The following is a 20,622-nucleotide window of genomic DNA, read 5'->3' on the forward strand; positions in this document are numbered from 1 at the left end:
CGCTTTCTTTCCCTTCTACTTCCATAAGTAAAGGTAAAAAGAATAATCTTTTAAAATATAATGCAGCATGTTTTTTTTCGGTGCTTTATTGTCATCCATGGTACATCACTTTGGATTGCCTGTAAAGTTGTAGCAAAAATGAACTTGAACTGGCTCATGGAAATGTAACATACAATGTTGTGTTTTTGTCTACGTATAGAAAAAGGATTTCCTTTATTGTGAAGTGGACTTGTCACTGATTACAGACAGACATATTACATTTGGGGGAAAAAATCCACTCCCTCCAACAGTCAAGTATATCATCAAACCTTTATTTACATGCCTCATGTCCTCATCTCCACAGTGCCAGGGTCAAACCAAGCCCTTGACATGTGCTGCCTTGAATAGGAGGTGCAGTGATTAGGAATGTATAGTAAGAAAGAAAGTTGCAGTTCTTTTTGTGGCATGCACCCAAAACCAGAGGCTACATAGTGCCAATACAGGCAATGCAGACCTGCTCTGGGTTTGACAGAAAATTAAAACCTGTGAATCTTGGGTTAAATACTCTTCTTCAAAATATATATTCTCTCGTTGGCAAAATGACATTTTGATGGTGGATATGTTTATCTGAAATCCTCCACAGATGATGCATTTGAATTGACTCCAGTGACTCGATTAATATAATTTTCGTACTTAGTTTTCCATTAAGTGACCCTTTGTGCCATGAAAGCATCTGCATGTGTTGTTTCCTCACTCATGTATTGTTTTCTTCTGTGCAATTTGCATTTGAATGTCGAGTGTCCACCGAAAATGCATGCTATTCTCATCCATCCACTGATGTTTTCTGGACACAAAATGTGTTCCATGTGTGCATCCATGGTAAAGTGGAGCCTTTCTGCTGAGTCGCTCTGGTCATATTGCCACTGAGACGGCCAAGATGCCCCATAGGTCACGCCTTGTCTCTTCTTGTCAGCACATGCAGGTAACAACATGTAATGTATCCTCCCTCCCACCATAACCCTGTGGCCTGGGGATTTGGCATGACTTCTGACCGGCCTGTGCAGCAGTGCACCTCCCTCCTAATTGAATTATTGGGGTGAAAAAAACAGGCATCAGACGGGATTCATGTCAGACTTGCCCCTGAGCATCCAGCCAGCGAGGCAGGCAGGCAGGCAGGCAGGCATGCGTTCTCTGGTTGTTCAGAGGAAGACGAGCACAGTGTGTGTGGGGATGCATGCAAGTCCATGTGCTAAGGGCAGCAATGTGAGTCCCTGTGTGTGTGTGTGTTTGACTGTGAATGCAAGTTCAAGGCTTTGCACATGTGTGTAAATGCGTGTGTGTGCCATGAGGCTCTAAAGAGAGCACTCTAATTTCCGTCTCAGAGGAAAGTGTGATTGAACACAAACCCTTTCGCCGGCGGGTCAAAACAGTCACATGCTGCAACAACACACGAGGAGATAAAAAAGAAGTCTTACATTGTCCCTTATTTTTTTCTGTGCTCTGTCTTGACAGCCCTTTCTCTGTTTTTCTTTTCTTTCATGTTTCATTTTCCTACCTCAAATTGAATATCTTAAGCCTTTACCAATATATTATTTTTTCTATTTTGTGTGTGTGTGTCTGTGAAGACCATCTGGCCTTGGACAGACCTGAATATGGAGACTATCACAACAGATTAGAATGAGGAGGATGGGAAAGCTTCTCTTCTCTCCTTCATTTAACTAATTCCCCCCTTGTTTCTCTCGCTTCATTGAATCTGCTGCACTTCTCCACTATGAGCGTGCATGCGTGTTCATGTGTGTTCGCGACTCGCCAGCATTTGAGCGTCTGAATGTGACTTCCATGCCTGAGCTCCTTCCTGAAGTGTCACCAAGTGTTATTATCTCATATTGATCAGTAAATGAGAGCAACTCACCTGTTGGCTGCTAATGGGACACGTTTAGCTTCAGAGGCTGTTGTTGACATCGTGACTAACCTGCTTGAATGTTAATCCCCACTGGGTCGGCGTGCGGCTAACCCCGGTGCTAACGAGTGTGAACACTGCCGGATGAAGGATTAATAAGGCTAATGGGTGAATAGCTGCATCAATTCAGGCTGAAGCTCTGTAGACACGAGGCGGATCGGGAACACACATACAATCATATACACAGAGGAAAGCACACACACAGAAAGAGAGAGAGAATCTTAATTTGTTCAAGTCTGGCGCGCATTCACCACAAGTGGCTGTGACCCCAGTTAAACCATGCTGCCAGAGTGAACAGTATGCCTGCATGTCTTTGCAGTATACACGTGTGTGTGTGTGTGTGTGTGTGTGCAAATACCTTTATCTATAGCTCTTTATGTGCGATTGTGTGAGTGGTTGTTTAAATTTGGCTCTGTATGAAAGCAGCTATATAAGTGGGAGTCACCCGCAGAATGATTTGGGGTAATTTGTCTTGCGCGTCTGCAGCTCCACAGTGACGTAGCTGCTGCAGAGCTGTTCTGTCCTCTTCTCCAGACTGCTGAACAGGCGGGCCATGAGGACGGAATGTGTTTCTCTGAATTCCCTGTTGTTTAAATGTGTATTCACAAGGTGAAGCGTGCAGTCCGCTTGAGGCAAGATGAGAAAGCACTACAAATTGACCTTGATTGGATGTCTTGTTGGGAGGAGTGGCTTTTGGCTCTTTTCTTTATCTGTCCCCATGAATTAGTTCTTTGTGCTGCTGTTTGCTTGGCTCCTGAATGTGTGTTTCACAGGATATTGCAGGTGTATGAGCACATTTCTTCGTGGTCTTCTCTTCAGCTGTGCTACACCTTGAGAGGTTAATGCAGACCACCAAACATCACAAATAGCTTGTTATGCCAGTGAAAAGCATGGATAGTAACAGATGACTATAAAGAACTGCAACAGAAGTGAAAGGCTAATGTTTGTTTTCTCCTATAAACAAAGTTACATAGGCATAATTCACAATGGAGTAACCTCAGGTGCATCACTATCAAGCAGCATTATGCTTTGGTTTGTGAAGACTTTATCCACACAACCTCCACATCACAGCATTTAATTCAGCTGTTTACTGTATGGCACTTCCAAGGCCAAAGACTTGTTTTCTGAAGCTCAGCTAATAAAATCCAGATTGTGTTAATCTTTAACATATTAAGACCTTGATAACAAAATGCAACTGTAAAGCAAATTAAATGAGTAGAGTGTTCAGATGAATTACGCCGAGAGAAAACATTCATGCAGGCATACGCTTAGGAACCAGGTAACAGCATATTTGAATTATAAATCTTTTTTACAGGATTGCCCACAGGCTATTACAAATACAGAAGATCCCCACCATCTGTCCTGAGCTTTTCTCATCAGATGAGCATGAACATGAACACTAGTGTTGTGTCGTTCGCGAGTCAGGTGAACAAACTGAACTGACTCACTTAGTGAAACAATTCATCTCACAGTTCAGCTGAGCTGAGCTCTGTTGTGCATCGAGTGAAGCAGCGGCCAGCAGGCAGGGCGAGCAGAGACCGCTGTCAACGAACGCGAGTCGTTCCCCGCACAAGTCACTCACTGAATCAGCATATTCCTGTGTGTCCCTGCCCATGAGCGTGTGAAGGAGAGAAGGTGAGCACCAGACTGCAGTGAACGAGAGTGATTCATTCACTGAATGTACTGTGAACGTAGCCTACTAGTGCACTGAACGTGCACCCCGAGTTATATTCAGTGGCTTAAACCATCAGAATCAGCCCCAAAAAAGACAGACTTAAACAGAGGAGTCTGGTGCATTTAGTGCATTTAGTGTATTTAGTGTATTTAGTGTATTTAAAGCCGGCGATATGAGCCAAATCGCAACCCGTTCAGCCGTATTGCAGTTCAATGATTGTGTCAGAGGGAGCCTGCACTCAAGGTCATGCAGGAAGTACTATTCAGTGAACAAATCTTTTTAATCAACTGATTCTAATGATTCACTACAACTAAAAGAACTGCTTTGCCCATCACTAATGAACACCATCACATCTCTGAATCTCTGCCGATGTTGACACATGTTTAGTGCATTCATTGTTTGACTCTCATTTCAACTCTTCCTCTTTTTACTTTTCTTTGCAAATAGGAATGTTTTTTACAGAGTAGGTGTAGTGGAACGCACCGACCTTTTCTCTTCACTCCCTTGTGATTGCCTTGTGGCTCAGGTAATGCTACAGATTAAGTAGGTTTTGGGGCTGTAAACACAGCACAGATGAGGTGCACAAATGTAATTAGCTTTCAGATCACTTAATTTACATTATGCTGAAAGGTTATTATAATGAAATTATTGATCAATAACTGCTGACTGTACCTTTCATCAGCTTTTGAGTACTTGTGTTTGAGTACATGTCTGTAGTTGGCTGAGGACACATTTTTGTTTCAAAGCTATCTTTGTGAGGACACGTTTACTTTGTGAGGACATTTTTACCTTGTGAAGACATTTAGGCTAGTCCTTCAAACTGTTAAGGGCTTTTTAAAGACCTGGTTCTAGGGTTAGGATTGGGTTTAGATAAGGTGTAGGTTAGGTTAAGGTTAGACATTGTGTGTGAGTGTGTAGCGCTTTCTCCCTACATAATGTATACAAAGTAAAGGTTGTAATTAAGCCCGTTTTAATGCCACGATGTTGTGACAATTGCTGGGTTATTTTTGTACACTGCCTCTGGTTTACAGCCAAGTTTAAGTATTCTTTTTGTTCAAAGCAAATTTTCACCTCTGAAATACAATTAATGTGCACCAGTGGTCTACAGAGCCTCAAATAACACAGCGCTAAATGGAGATGAGTACAGTGTCTCATTGTGATGGATGTACTAAACAGGGACTTTGTCTCCCCTCTATAAAAACCCACATCGCCATCTAGTGATACTGTTGGGCAATAAACGCTTGAAGCCTGGCAGTTGAAGATGCGTTAGCAGATGAGTTGGTGCAGGATAGTGCTGACCTTGTGTATGTCATTGGGAATAGAAACATCTATCGAGGCATTCCACACACAAAGAGGGTGTACAAACAAATGCACATATCACACTCAAACACAGGTCCATGAGAGACAGTGAGAACACAAAGAAAGCAATGCAGCTTTTATCCATGAAAAAAACCTGCAGAGTCCTACAGCACAATGACTTATGCTCCGCACATAAAGGCACGTAGGCCAGTCTGCACATAAATACACATTTAATGTGTGCAGGATTTAGTGCCATCTTGCAGTAACACTGCTTATTACAACCAACTGATTACCCTCTATAGTATATGCACATGTAAGAGGTTCACTATGTTGTTACCTCCCATGAGTCAGATAAGATAAGATAAGATAAGATGTGGGAAATTAAGTGTCTGTCTGAGTGATCAGACCCAACAAGTGACTATAATGCCTTTAAAACATGCATTATTAAAATATCTAGTAAAGAATGTGAAAATGTCAAGATTTTTTGCTTGTTACTCTGACAGATAGACATTCACGAGTATAATGCACATTGTTGGATTGTGCAGTACAGACATCACTTTGTTATCACTTTGGAGGATTAAGAATTCTGAGCAGTCACTTTTAACATTTAAAAATATTTTCTGACGTTCAATTACAATGTATGTCTGAACTAGTAGGCTATGTGTGGTAACAAAAACAAACAAAAGAAGATTAATTTTAGCATGAACTGCAATAAAACTAGGAGTAAACAATGACATTGCTGGAACGGAAACTCTATTAAAGAAATGATGCAGTTTTAATGATCTTCCCTTCCACTTCCCCTTATTTATCACAATTCTATAGTGTTGCTGTATAACATCATTTTAACAGCCATTTCAGAAATGTCACATAAAAAAAGAAAGTGCAGAATAGTAGTAATGCCAGCATCATTACACTGACAAGACAGTCATCCTGTCTGCAATGATTTGCCTGTCTAAATGTTCACACTGCCCTGGAGGCCTGAGTAAACGGTCTCCTGTGTGGTTGTTCACACATACACAGGGAGAGAGAGAGAGATGCAGTGGTTGACCAAGCAGTTGACGTTTGACAAGTGGACGAGAACTGATGTGGTTTCTATAGGCTTCTGCCTCTCAGTTAATGTGGTAGGAGCTGAAAACAGCAAAGTCTTCTGAGTAACATCTCACTTTGCTACAGAATTGCCAAAGCTTTAATTCTGACTTACTGCTGGTTCATTTTCAGCTCAGTTTCAGTTTCATTCATACTAATTAGTTTCAACTAATTAGTCTCCAGACTCCACTGTCACACGCCATTTCTGTTAAACCACTCTCCTTGGACTGCAGTTCAAGTCGCGTAGTTTCGGAAAAAAAAATGCTGTACTTGTTTAAAATGGTAAGTGAAGGCTCTCGATTTGTTGTTGTGATTACTCTGCCTCTGTTTGGTCTTTATTAACAGAACAATGTAACAGTATTTGTATGCTGCATCCCACATCTGAAAACAGGCTCTGTCAAGCATTACTACCAGACCTGACTGACTGGAGCATTTATGTGTATAGCAGGTGGGGACCAGAGGAGTTTATCCCGTCCCACTTTTTTTGTGGGCACTTCTTTGTGTTTTCAATCATATTTGACCCTATCTGCAACCATCATGTTTGAATGAAGCTTATGTCCGAGTTCTGATCATGATCAGTCATGATCCAGTCACAGCAAGAGTCTTTCCTCACTCATTTCTTGCTTCGGCAATGCTGCCTCACACTGATGCCACTAGCAAATCTTTGCCACCACTACTCCAGCCTCGATTAACGTCTAACATTTCAAAACATTTGAAGCTCAAAATGTTATTCTATGTCTTGGTTGGACTTACTTTTGTATAGGGGATTTCTTGCATTGGAGCATCAGAAGAGCAGAGCCATCAGACCCAAGTCTAACTGTATTTTCATGTCTTGCAATACATGGTTTAATGATGACAAACTAGTGCAATGTTGCTGTTTCCTCCATCTATACGCTCGCTTCCTGTGCATAGTGAGGGAATGTCTCTGGGTGACACGAGATCTAAACACCAAGAAACACAGAGAGTCATGTGCAGCTGATGCCAACACTGTTTATTTATGGCATTTAAACTGAACAGTTACATTTAACTTGAAAATGTAAAACATGTTTGGTTCAGTTTGTTGTTGGCAGTGCAGACATTCAGGAAGAGATACTGAGACATCTTTATTTTACCATCCATTACTGCAAGGAGGCCATTTGTCAAAAAGTCAGCTTCCATTTCAATTTATTCTAGATTGTACATTTTGTGGTCACAGGTCAAAGGCTGTGTTATCTATCAACAAAGTACATCTATCTGTATATCTATTAACACATTATTGACTGTATGAGCAGAATTTAAAATAATAATGAATTGAAGAAGTGATGACATTTTATATTATAAGGTCAAAGGTGTTGTTCTGCAAAATGTTCGTAATTTAATGGAATCACAGGGTACCTCACGATACCATGGTCCATGATACAGCGATATATTGCAAGACAATCATATAGTGATACATCATGATATCTGAAAACAAAACGAAAAGTTAAGAGTACATGATTTGTCTGTTTATTCACAACATAGAGAACAAAGTCTATGTGTTGAACACTGATGAAGAGTCTCTTAACGTAGCTTTCTCCGCCATTATCCTGCTGTAAACTCAAAAAAAGCGTGGCCGCGAGGAAACATGAAGTAATGACGCCCGGCCAGTGAAACTGCCATGGAATGTTTACTATAGAGCTCCTTAATTTGTTAATTAAAATATAGATATTTGCCCCGGCGTGTCGATTATTGCACGAGGAAAGACGGTGAGATATTTATGCCCCTACACTGGAGGTTACTCATTGGAATCATACATTCCAATTTAGTCATATTTTCCAGCTTTTCCAGATTAACGTTTCATGCATTTTTGAATTTAATTTCTTTTAAGTCATTTTCACATATTATGTAGGAGCCTGGACAGACGTGGATTGCTTGGTAGAGGCATTTGGCTGGAAGGTAATGATTAATTCTTTTCATAACTGTGTGGTCATAAACTTTGTCACTGTGGGTCTCAGATGGAAAACAATGATTGGTCCCGCCAAAAGAGGGATTAAATTTTTTTTTTTTTTGATGTTGAGCTAAAATCAATAATTAATTAGCTCTGAGGATTCTGGTTGAATATAGTTGCTTGGATAAAACAGAGGAAAAGCAATATTTGCCCAGTGGCTGAGGTTTCACAGTTTGTGCAACTGTTGCAACAAATTGATCTGAAGCAAGAAAACCAAAATGAGATAAAAGTACAATACATAAAGCTAAATGCACTTGAACCAAGGACACAGTGTTTTAATGACTCATTTATTCTCCGTTGGCTTGCACTCTTCCTCTCCTCCTCTTTTTTTCTGATCGCTTGACTGTGGGTGTGTTTGTTAATCCGTCCAGATTATCCCACAACCTCGATCAGCCAATAATGATGTGCTGACAACATTTCTCATATCTGTGTCCAGTGAGGGCGACACAGCGGTGCAGTGGCTTGCACTGTTGCTCTGACCGAGGGCCTCTGTGTGTAGTGTTTGTTCTATGGTTTCCTCCCACGGTCCAAAAACATGCAGATGTTAATTGAACACTCTAGACTGATCATAAGTGTGTGAGGCGTACTCTGCCTAGGCTCCAGCGGCCCACGCCATCCTCATGTGGAGGATAAAACGGCATGAATGAATGAATGCATGTATCCAGCGCAGAGTTATTTTTCAGCCTTTCTGCACCAGCTCTGTCTAGACACTTGTGCCGGTGATGATATGATGATACATTCACATTAGATTTAACAACACCCTATTGTGATGTCATTAAACACGATGATTTCACAGTTGGGTCCAGTATTAATTTGGCTCTTTAAAAATAGATGCTTTTTGTGTATTCAGTTTTTAATACACCACTTAAATAACATATTAGAAACAGACCGCACCAAATGAATGAATAAATAAAAAAAACATCCAGATAGAAAGAAAGCTTGTTTGTTATCGCTGGTAACAGTTTGCTTCAGACTGTTTGTTTTTTGATTGAAATCGATCGGTAGCATTTCATAATAGTCATGATGGCTGTTTGTTTGTAAGGAGGCATGAAAACAGTTTTCAAGCCACTTCTTTTTTTCCCCCTCAAATGAGTCATCTGTCAGGACTCTTTGTCTGACACTAACCCTTTCACACAACCGTAGATTGTCCATGTTCTATGACCTGCTGATTATAAACATCTGATGAGTGTTTGTACTACAGTGGCGCTGAAGTGGCAGGAGATGGAGGATGTGAAGAACACCATCCTAGTCCACATTTCCAGCTTAAGCAACATCACAAGGATCCTATTTAGTAGTTTCTTCTCATGTGTTTGAGCCTGAATCGTATGGGTGAATGTGAGGTACGTGATGACAACACACTTGTATTAGTGTACACACAACACCAATCAATAAATATCAATAATCTTACTGCAACATCTTTATAATTTGGAGCTTGGGATGTCCATAGATTAAAAGTGATTTATTTTCTTTTGGAAAGGGAAGACAAGGAAGTGGCAGTTAGCCACTAGGAATGCTACTGCTAGTAACAAAAAGAACTCTAGCCTACTCACTTGATTTATAACATCTGTAAACATTTCCCTGAGGAGTTAATGGTCTTAATTGCTAGTCTTAGGTGATGTCAGTTTAGTAAATTATGTTCCTGTTTAGAACAAAATAGATAATAAAGTACTGCATACACTACCAGTCAAAAGTTTGGACACACTTCCTCATTCAAGTGTGTCCAAACCTTTGACTGGTAGTGTATATGAGTGGACACTAGCACTGTACCTGGTTGCAGGTGACGTCTATGAATTTTCAATTTCTAAAAGTGACATGGCACCAGCCAAATGGCAAATCTCAAGGTCTGCAAACTTCGGCTCTATTATTTTTTTTTTTCTTTTAAAGTGAGCACCATTTATTTATAGATCAATGCAATAAATTTAAGTGTTTTAATATTTTGTGCATCGCATCCAACATCTAACGTCAAATGACGACAAACTTATTATGTGAAGCCGTTCTCAATACTTAAATGCAGTAATCCTTATGCCAGGCAGGTTTTCTCAACTGATCTGAACTACATAAAATCCAAATATTGCTTTACAGCAGTATTGCAGCACATGGGTAACTTTTAATATCATTAATTTCCCACATACAATGAAAGGATGAGGTCTACATAAATCTGTGTTTCATTGTTTTGGTTGGGTATAAACGACAATGAACTGTCAACAGTTTTCTTGTTGTAGTTTTGTAAATTATGGTATAGCTGTATAAAAAACTTTATATTATGTTAATATCTTAATTTGAATGGGTCTAGTAGGTTTTCTGTGGCTCCAGATTAATTTTATCTGGGTGGAGAGGGGACGAAAATGGCTCTTTTCATCCTAAAGGTTCCCAACACCTGTTTTAAACCAATGGACTTCACTGTAGTGAAGGGCTGTTAATCTCTTGCAATTAAGTTGGCAACAGACCTTTGACACCAGTGTGCTGTCCTTTCTTTTAAGAAATGTTTATTAAGCTGCGGAGAATGGGTTGGACTGACTTCTGTCGCTACTGAAAAGTAGTAGTTCTTAAAAGTCTTGAATAAGTGTTTCCATATTTAAACATAACAAGTGCTACCTTCAGCTTTCTATCAGCATCAGTGCAGTGAGGCTGCTCGGAGGACGCTGCAGCAGCAGAAACATAAACATTGATAAAGCAGTCAAACATTCTGTCATGCTTATAGAGCAGAGCTCTCAAACTCGTGGCCCGCAGGAAACACAAGGCCGTCCAGTCAATTTCTTGTGACCTGCCACTTAATGTCATGTTATAATGGAGTTATATCTGTATGGGATTTTTTTTTCAATTATAGGTTTATTTTGCATATTTCCAACTCCTGCTGGACTTATTTTCACTTGACCGGCCCCCTCCAAGATGCTCGGTGGCCCAGAAGGTCATTTGTGTTATAGACCCCTGCTACTTGAGTGTTTTAATTGCTAGTATTTCACAATGTTATCAGTGTTTTTAAAAAACTACCTGCTGGGAATTTAGGGGAATATGGTGAAATGTAACATAAATATTGATAGCAACACTGATTGCTGTTTGCATCTAATTTTGACATAATTTGTATAATGAGTGTTTTGATCATTTCTCTTTTGACATTTGTGAAAACAGCATCAAGATGGAACCTAACACGTACTGAATGGAATGCTGTAGCTGGAAATCAAATATTTAGAAAAAAATTTAAATTATACTGTGTTTTTTCTTTTTATAATGCTTTAAAGGAGTCCTTAACAGTCCAAAATAAATGATGCAAGGTCAATATTGTACCAAAGTGCTGGCAGAATAGATGATAAATCTAAATCTAAATAATGAAAATGGTTTCCCTTTTTATCATCAGTGAAAGCCTTAGCTCTCTACAAATAATTCACGTCAGTGTCCACTACCTACCTTTATGAGAACAAATGATCTTTGCCTGTGTACTTTGTGATTTGTGTAGAATTTGCGTGCAGCAGAGAAATGTGTGGTCTCATTGTATCATTGTAAGTGAGGTCAGAGCTTAGAACATAAACATTTTGTCACATGTTAGATTTTATAGTGGATGATTGCTGTTGTAAATTATGTGTATAGTTTTTTGACTTTTGTAAAAACAAAAGAAGGCTCCAGTTGAGCTAAAAAATTGTGTCATTTCTGACCAGTTAACTTCACCTTCCCTGGTGAAACTCTTCTGACCTCTAGTGGAGATATTAAGCAATAGAGGAAAATAGGCCTCAAATAGGACTCAAGCCCATCTATGAAATCAAATTTGTGCCAAACGATTGCCACTGAACGTTTTGTGTGGCAATTGTCAGAATGACAACTTGGTTGAGAATATCCAGAATATTATTATGATGCACTGCATGAGATATGAAAAGTTCATCAGCAGCAATTGAGGAATGGATGTGTGAAGGTGACATTAGTGGATTAAGTACTGATGCTGATTATCTAATTTCCCTGAGGGAGTCATCCCAAGGGATCAATGAAGTTTAGTCTAAGTCTCTAGCCTTCTTGTGCAGTTGTGTGGCAAACAAAATGGTCAGCATTGTTAAGATCAATTTCTCTAATCCACTGTACTTTCAACCATACTATTTACTGTGCCACCTGCATATAACAGAGTCCCACAGTGACAAAGGATGGTGCTGTACAGTGCTGCTGTAAAAGTTCATCACTGGCGAAGGGGGATGTTTCTCAAACAGAAAACTATAATATACAATTAATATATGAAAAGGAATAACCTTTATGCTTCAGATACCACAGTAGTGGCAGTGATAAAAGAAAAAGTGTTGAACTGTTTTAACTTATAACTTTTTTGTCACATTTTGGAAGACACACGAAAGTATGACTTTTTTGTCACATTTCAGATGACATACGAAAGTATGACTTTGTGGTCACATTTTGGTATTTTTTTCTGATTTTGGACAACAGGCAACAGAACGGGGGATTAGCTCAAATGGTAGAGTGCTATTTCATAGATATTTCATAGTAATAGGGAAATACATGACTGTGTCCGTAGAAATTAATAATTGCAAGTGAACACTAATGTAGGAATAAATGGAAGGCTTTTATTCATTCTTTTATTTATTTATACATTTATTTATGCAAATATTTATGTATTCATTTATTTATGGTGATTTTGGACGACATTCTATACTATGACTTTTTTTTGTGATTTTGGACGACATACTATACTATGACTTTTTTTGATGATTTTGGACGACATACTATACTATGACTTTTTTGAGTGATTTTGGACGACATACTATACTATGACTTTTTTGAGTGATTTTGGACGACATACTATACTATGACTTTTTTGAGTGATTTTGGACGACACACTATACTATGACTTTTTTTGGTGATTTTGGACGACATACTATACTATGACTTTTTTGAGTGATTTTGGACGACATACTAAACTATGACATTTTTGTCTCATTTTGGACGACATACTATGCTATGACTTTTTTGAGTAATTTTGGACGACATACTATACTATGACTTTTTTGAGTGATTTTGGACGACATACTATACTATGACTTTTTTTGGTGATTTTGGTCGACATATTCATACTATGACTTTTTTTGGTGATTTTGGACAACATACTATACTATGACTTTTTTTGGTGATTTTGGACGACATACTATACTATGACTTTTTTGAGTGATTTTGGACGACACACTATACTATGACTTTTTTTGGTGATTTTGGACGACATACTATACTATGACTTTTTTGTCTCATTTTGGACGACATACTATACTATGACTTTTTTTTGTGATTTTGGACGACATACTATACTATGACTTTTTTGTCTCATTTTGGACGACATACTATACTATGACTTTTTTTGGTGATTTTGGACGACATACTATACTATGACTTTTTTGTCTCATTTTGGACGACATACTATACTATGACTTTTTTTTGTGATTTTGGACGACATACTATACTATGACTTTTTTTTGTGATTTTGGACGACATACTATACTATGACTTTTTTTGGTGATTTTGGACGACATACTATACTATGACTTTTTTTGGTGATTTTGGACGACATACTATACTATGACTTTTTTTTGTGATTTTGGACGACATACTATACTATGACTTTTTTGAGTGATTTTGGACGACACACTATACTATGACTTTTTTTGGTGATTTTGGACGACATACTATACTATGACCTTTTTTGGTGATTTTGGACGACATACTATACTATGACCTTTTTTGGTGATTTTGGACGACATGAGGACAATGGAACAGGGGGATTAGCTCAAATGGTAGAGCGCTCGCTTAGCATGCGAGAGGTAGCGGTATCGATGCCCGCATCCTCCAGTAGTGTTCACTTCACCTTAAGTATTTCCTGAAAATTACAGTCCAAGATATTTCATAGTAATAGGGAAATACATGACTGTGTCCTTAGAAATTAATAATTGCAAGTGAACACTAATGTAGGAATAAATGGAAGGCTTTTATTCATTCTTTTATTTATTCATACATTTATTTATGCAAATATTTATGTATTCATTTATTTATGGTGATTTTGGACGACATACTAAACTGTGACTTTTTTTGATGATTTTGGACGACATACTATACTATGACTTTTTTGTCTCATTTTGGACGACATACTATACTATGACTTTTTTTTGTGATTTTGGACGACATACTATACTATGACTTTTTTGAGTGATTTTGGACGACACACTATACTATGACTTTTTTTGGTGATTTTGGACGACATACTATACTATGACTTTTTTTGTGATTTTGGACAACATACTATACTATGACTTTTTTGAGTGATTTTGGACGACACACTATACTATGACTGTTTTGTCTCATTTTGGACGACATACTATACTATGACTTTTTTGAGTGATTTTGGACGACATACTATACTATGACTTTTTTGTGTGATTTTGGACGACATACTATACTATGACTTTTTTGAGTGATTTTGGACGACACACTATACTATGACTTTTTTTGGTGATTTTGGACAACATACTATACTATGACTTTTTTAGGTGATTTTGGACGACATACTATACTATGACTTTTTTGAGTGATTTTGGACGACATATTATACTATGATGTTTTTGAGTGATTTTGGACGACATACTATACTATGACCTTTTTTGAGTGATTTTGGACGACATACTATACTATGACTTTTTTGAGTGATTTTGGACGACACACTATACTATGACTTTTTTTGGTGATTTTGGACGGCATACTATACTATGACTTTTTTGAGTGATTTTGGACGACATACTATACTATGACTTTTTTGAGTGATTTTGGACGACATACTATACTATGACCTTTTTTGGTGATTTTGGACGACATACTATACTATGACATTTTAGTCTCATTTTGGACGACATACTATACTATGACTTTTTTTGATGATTTTGGACGACATACTATACTATGACTTTTTTGAGTGATTTTGGACGACATACTATACTATGACTTTTTTGAGTGATTTTGGACGACACACTATACTATGACTTTTTTTGGTGATTTTGGACGACATTCTAAACTATGACTTTTTTTGTGATTTTGGACGACATACTATACTATGACTTTTTTTGTGATTTTGGACAACATACTATACTATGACTTTTTTGTCTCATATTGGACGACATGAGGACAATGGAACAGGGGGATTAGCTCAAATGGTAGAGCGCTCGCTTAGCATGCGAGAGGTAGCGGGATCGATGCCCGCATCCTCCAGTAGTGTTCACTTCACCTTAAGTATTTCCTGAAAATTACAGTCCAAGATATTTCATAGTAATAGGGAAATACATGACTGTGTCCTTAGAAATTAATAATTGCAAGTGAACACTAATGTAGGAATAAATGGAAGGCTTTTATTCATTCATTTATTTATGCAAATATTTATGTATTCATTTATTTATGGTGATTTTGGACGACATACTATACTATGACTTTTTTGAGTGATTTTTGACGACATTCTATACTATGACTTTTTTAGGTGATTTTGGACGACATACTACACTATGACTTTTTTTGTGATTTTGGACGACATACAATACTATGACTTTTTTGAGTGATTTTTGACGACATTCTATACTATGACTTTTTTAGGTGATTTTGGACGACTTACTATACTATGACTTTTTTTTGTGACTTTGGACGACATACTATACTATGACCTTTTTTGGTGATTTTGGACGACATACTATACTATGACTTTTTTGAGTGATTTTTGACGACATTCTATACTATGACTTTTTTAGGTGATTTTGGACGACATACTATACTATGACTTTTTTTTGTGACTTTGGACGACATACTATACCATGACTTTTTTGAGTGATTTTGGACGACACACTATACTATGATGTTTTTGAGTGATTTTGGACGACATACTATACTATGACCTTTTTTGGTGATTTTGGACGACATACTATACTATGACTTTTTTTGTGATTTTGGACGACATACTATACTATGACTTTTTTTGTGATTTTGGACAACATACTATACTATGACTTTTTTGTCTCATATTGGACGACATGAGGACAATGGAACAGGGGGATTAGCTCAAATGGTAGAGCGCTTGCTTAGCATGCAAGAGGTAGCGGGATCGATGCCCGCATCCTCCAGTAGTGTTCACTTAACTTTAAGTATTTCCTGAAAATTACAGTCCATGATATTTCATAGTAATAAGGAAATACATGACTGTGTCCGTAGAAATTAATAATTGCAAGTGAACACTAATGTAGGAATAAATGGAATGCTTTTATTCATTCTTTTATTTATTTATACATTTATTTATGCAAATATTTATGTATTCATTTATTTATGGTGATTTTGGACGACATTCTATACTATGACTTTTTTTTGTGATTTTGGACGACATACTATACTATGACTTTTTTGTCTCATTTTGGACGACATACTATACTATGACTTTTTTTTGTGATTTTGGACGACATACTATACTATGACTTTTTTGAGTGATTTTGGACGACACACTATACTATGACTTTTTTTGTCTCATTTTGGACGACATACTATACTATGACTTTTTTTGTGATTTTGGACAACATACTATACTATGACTTTTTTGAGTGATTTTGGACGACACACTATACTATGACTTTTTTTGGTGATTTTGGACGACATACTATACTATGACTTTTTTTGTGATTTTGGACAACATACTATACTATGACTTTTTTGAGTGATTTTGGACGACACACTATACTATGACTGTTTTGTCTCATTTTGGACGACATACTATACTATGACTTTTTTGAGTGATTTTGGACGACATACTATACTATGACTTTTTTGTGTGATTTTGGACGACATACTATACTATGACTTTTTTTGGTGATTTTGGACGACATACTATACTATGACTTTTTTGAGTGATTTTGGACGACACACTATACTATGACTTTTTTTGGTGATTTTGGACAACATACTATACTATGACTTTTTTAGGTGATTTTGGACGACATACTATACTATGACTTTTTTGAGTGATTTTGGACGACATACTATACTATGATGTTTTTGAGTGATTTTGGACGACATACTATACTATGACCTTTTTTGAGTGATTTTGGACGACATACTATACTATGACTTTTTTGAGTGATTTTGGACGACACACTATACTATGACTTTTTTTGGTGATTTTGGACGGCATACTATACTATGACTTTTTTGAGTGATTTTGGACGACATACTATACTATGACTTTTTTGAGTGATTTTGGACGACATACTATACTATGACCTTTTTTGGTGATTTTGGACGACATACTATACTATGACTTTTTTTGTGATTTTGGACGACATACTATACTATGACTTTTTTTGTGATTTTGGACAACATACTATACTATGACTTTTTTTTGTCTCATATTGGACGACATGAGGACAATGGAACAGGGGGATTAGCTCAAATGGTAGAGCGCTTGCTTAGCATACAAGAGGTAGCGGGATCGATGCCCGCATCCTCCAGTAGTGTTCACTTAACTTTAAGTATTTCCTGAAAATTACAGTCCATGATATTTCATAGTAATAAGGAAATACATGAGTGTGTCCGTAGAAATTAATAATTGCAAGTGAACACTAATGTAGGAATAAATGGAATGCTTTTATTCATTCTTTTATTTATTTATACATTTATTTATGCAAATATTTATGTATTCATTTATTTATGGTGATTTTGGACGACATTCTATACTATGACTTTTTTTTGTGATTTTGGACGACATACTATACTATGACTTTTTTGTCTCATTTTGGACGACATACTATACTATGACTTTTTCTTGTGATTTTGGACGACATACTATACTATGACTTTTTTAGGTGATTTTGGACGACATACTACACTATGACTTTTTTTTGTGATTTTGGACGACATACTATACTATGACTTTTTTGAGTGATTTTGGACGACATACTATACTATGATGTTTTTGAGTGATTTTGGACGACATACTATACTATGACCTTTTTTGGTGATTTTGGACGACATACTATACTATGACATTTTAGTCTCATTTTGGACGACATACTATACTATGACTTTTTTTGATGATTTTGGACGACATACTATACTATGACTTTTTTGAGTGATTTTGGACGACATACTATACTGTGACTTTTTTGAGTGATTTTGGACGACACACTATACTATGACTTTTTTTGGTGATTTTGGACGGCATACTATACTATGACTTTTTTGAGTGATTTTGGACGACATACTATACTATGACTTTTTTAGGTGATTTTGGACGACATACTATACTATGACTTTTTTTGTGATTTTGGACGACATACTATACTATGACTTTTTTTGATGATTTTGGACGACATACTATACTATGACATTTTTGAGTGATTTTGGACGACACACTATACTATGACTTTTTTTGGTGATTTTGGACGACACACTATACTATGACTTTTTTTGGTGATTTTGGACGACATACTATACTATGACTTTTTTGAGTGATTTTGGACGACATGCTAAACTATGACATTTTTGTCTCATTTTGGACGACATACTATACTATGACTTTTTTTTGTGATTTTGGACGACATACTATACTATGACTTTTTTGATGATTTTGGACGACATACTATACTATGACTTTTTTGAGTGATTTTGGACGACATACTGAACTATGACATTTTTGTCTAATTTTCGACGACATACTATACTATGACTTTTTTTTGTGATTTTGGACGACATACTATACTATGACTTTTTTTGATGATTTTTGACGACATTCTATACTATGACTTTTTTAGGTGATTTTGGACGACATACTACACTATGACTTTTTTTGTGATTTTGGACGACATACTATACTATGACTTTTTTGAGTGATTTTTGACGACATTCTATACTATGACTATTTTAGGTGATTTTGGACGACATACTATACTATGACTTTTTTTGATGATTTTGGACGACATGCTATACTATGACTTTTTTGAGTGATTTTGGACGACACACTATACTATGACTTTTTTTGGTGATTTTGGACGACATACTATACTATGACTTTTTTGAGTGATTTTGGACGACATACTAAACTATGACATTTTTGTCTAATTTTGGACGACATACTATACTATGACTTTTTTTTGTGATTTTGGACGACATACTATACTATGACTTTTTTTGATGATTTTTGACGACATTCTATACTATGACTTTTTTAGGTGATTTTGGACGACATACTACACTATGACTTTTTTTGTGATTTTGGACGACATACTATACTATGACTTTTTTGAGTGATTTTTGACGACATTCTATACTATGACTATTTTAGGTGATTTTGGACGACATACTATACTATGACTTTTTTTTGTGACTTTGGACGACATACTATACTATGACTTTTTTGAGTGATTTTGGACAACATTCTATACTATGACTTTTTTTTGTGACTTTGGACGACATACTATACTATGACTTTTTTTTGTGACTTTGGACGACATACTATACTATGACTTTTTTTGTGATTTTGGACGACATACTATACTATGACTTTTTTTGATGATTTTGGACGACATACTATACTATGACATTTTTGAGTGATTTTGGACGACACACTATACTATTACTTTTTTTGGTGATTTTGGACGACACACTATACTATGACTTTTTTTGGTGATTTTGGACGACATACTATACTATGACTTTTTTGAGTGATTTTGGACGACATGCTAAACTATGACATTTTTGTCTCATTTTGGACGACATACTATACTATGACTTTTTTTTGTGATTTTGGACGACATACTATACTATGACTTTTTTGATGATTTTGGACGATATACTATACTATGACTTTTTTGAGTGATTTTGGACGACATACTATACTATGACTTTTTTGAGTGATTTTGGACGACATACTAAACTATGACATTTTTGTCTAATTTTGGACGACATACTATACTATGACTTTTTTGATGATTTTGGACGACATACTATACTATGACTTTTTTGAGTGATTTTGGACGACATACTATACTATGACTTTTTTGAGTGATTTTGGACGACATACTAAACTATGACATTTTTGTCTAATTTTGGACGACATACTATACTATGACTTTTTTTTGTAATTTTGGACGACATACTATACTATGACTTTTTTTGATGATTTTTGACGACATTCTATACTATGACTTTTTTAGGTGATTTTGGACGACATACTACACTATGACTTTTTTTTGTGATTTTGGACGACATACTATACTATGACTTTTTTGAGTGATTTTTGACGACATTCTATACTATGACTATTTTAGGTGATTTTGGACGACATACTATACTATGACTTTTTTTGATGATTTTGGACGACATACTATACTATGACTTTTTTGAGTGATTTTGGACGACACACTATACTATGACTTTTTTTGGTGATTTTGGACGACATACTATACTATGACTTTTTTGAGTGATTTTGGACGACATACTAAACTATGAAATTTTTGTCTAATTTTGGACGACATACTATACTATGACTTTTTTTTGTGATTTTGGACGACATACTATACTATGACTTTTTTTGATGATTTTTGACGACATTCTATACTATGACTTTTTTAGGTGATTTTGGACGACATACTACACTATGACTTT

General features: G+C 36.5%; 2 non-coding genes across 2 annotated transcripts; both read left to right on the plus strand.

Annotated features, from left to right (window-relative positions):
* The first annotated feature begins 15,128 nt into the window (after positions 1–15,128).
* Positions 15,129–15,201, plus strand: trnaa-agc (transfer RNA alanine (anticodon AGC)). The gene has a single exon. It is a non-coding gene; the product is annotated as a tRNA-Ala (tRNA).
* An 823-nt stretch (positions 15,202–16,024) lies between these two features.
* trnaa-agc (transfer RNA alanine (anticodon AGC)) lies at positions 16,025–16,097 on the plus strand. The gene has a single exon. It is a non-coding gene; the product is annotated as a tRNA-Ala (tRNA).
* Positions 16,098–20,622: the final 4,525 nt, after the last annotated feature.

The sequence above is a fragment of the Solea solea genome, chromosome 10 (genome assembly GCF_958295425.1).
Source record: "Solea solea chromosome 10, fSolSol10.1, whole genome shotgun sequence".
NCBI lineage: Eukaryota > Metazoa > Chordata > Actinopteri > Pleuronectiformes > Soleidae > Solea > Solea solea.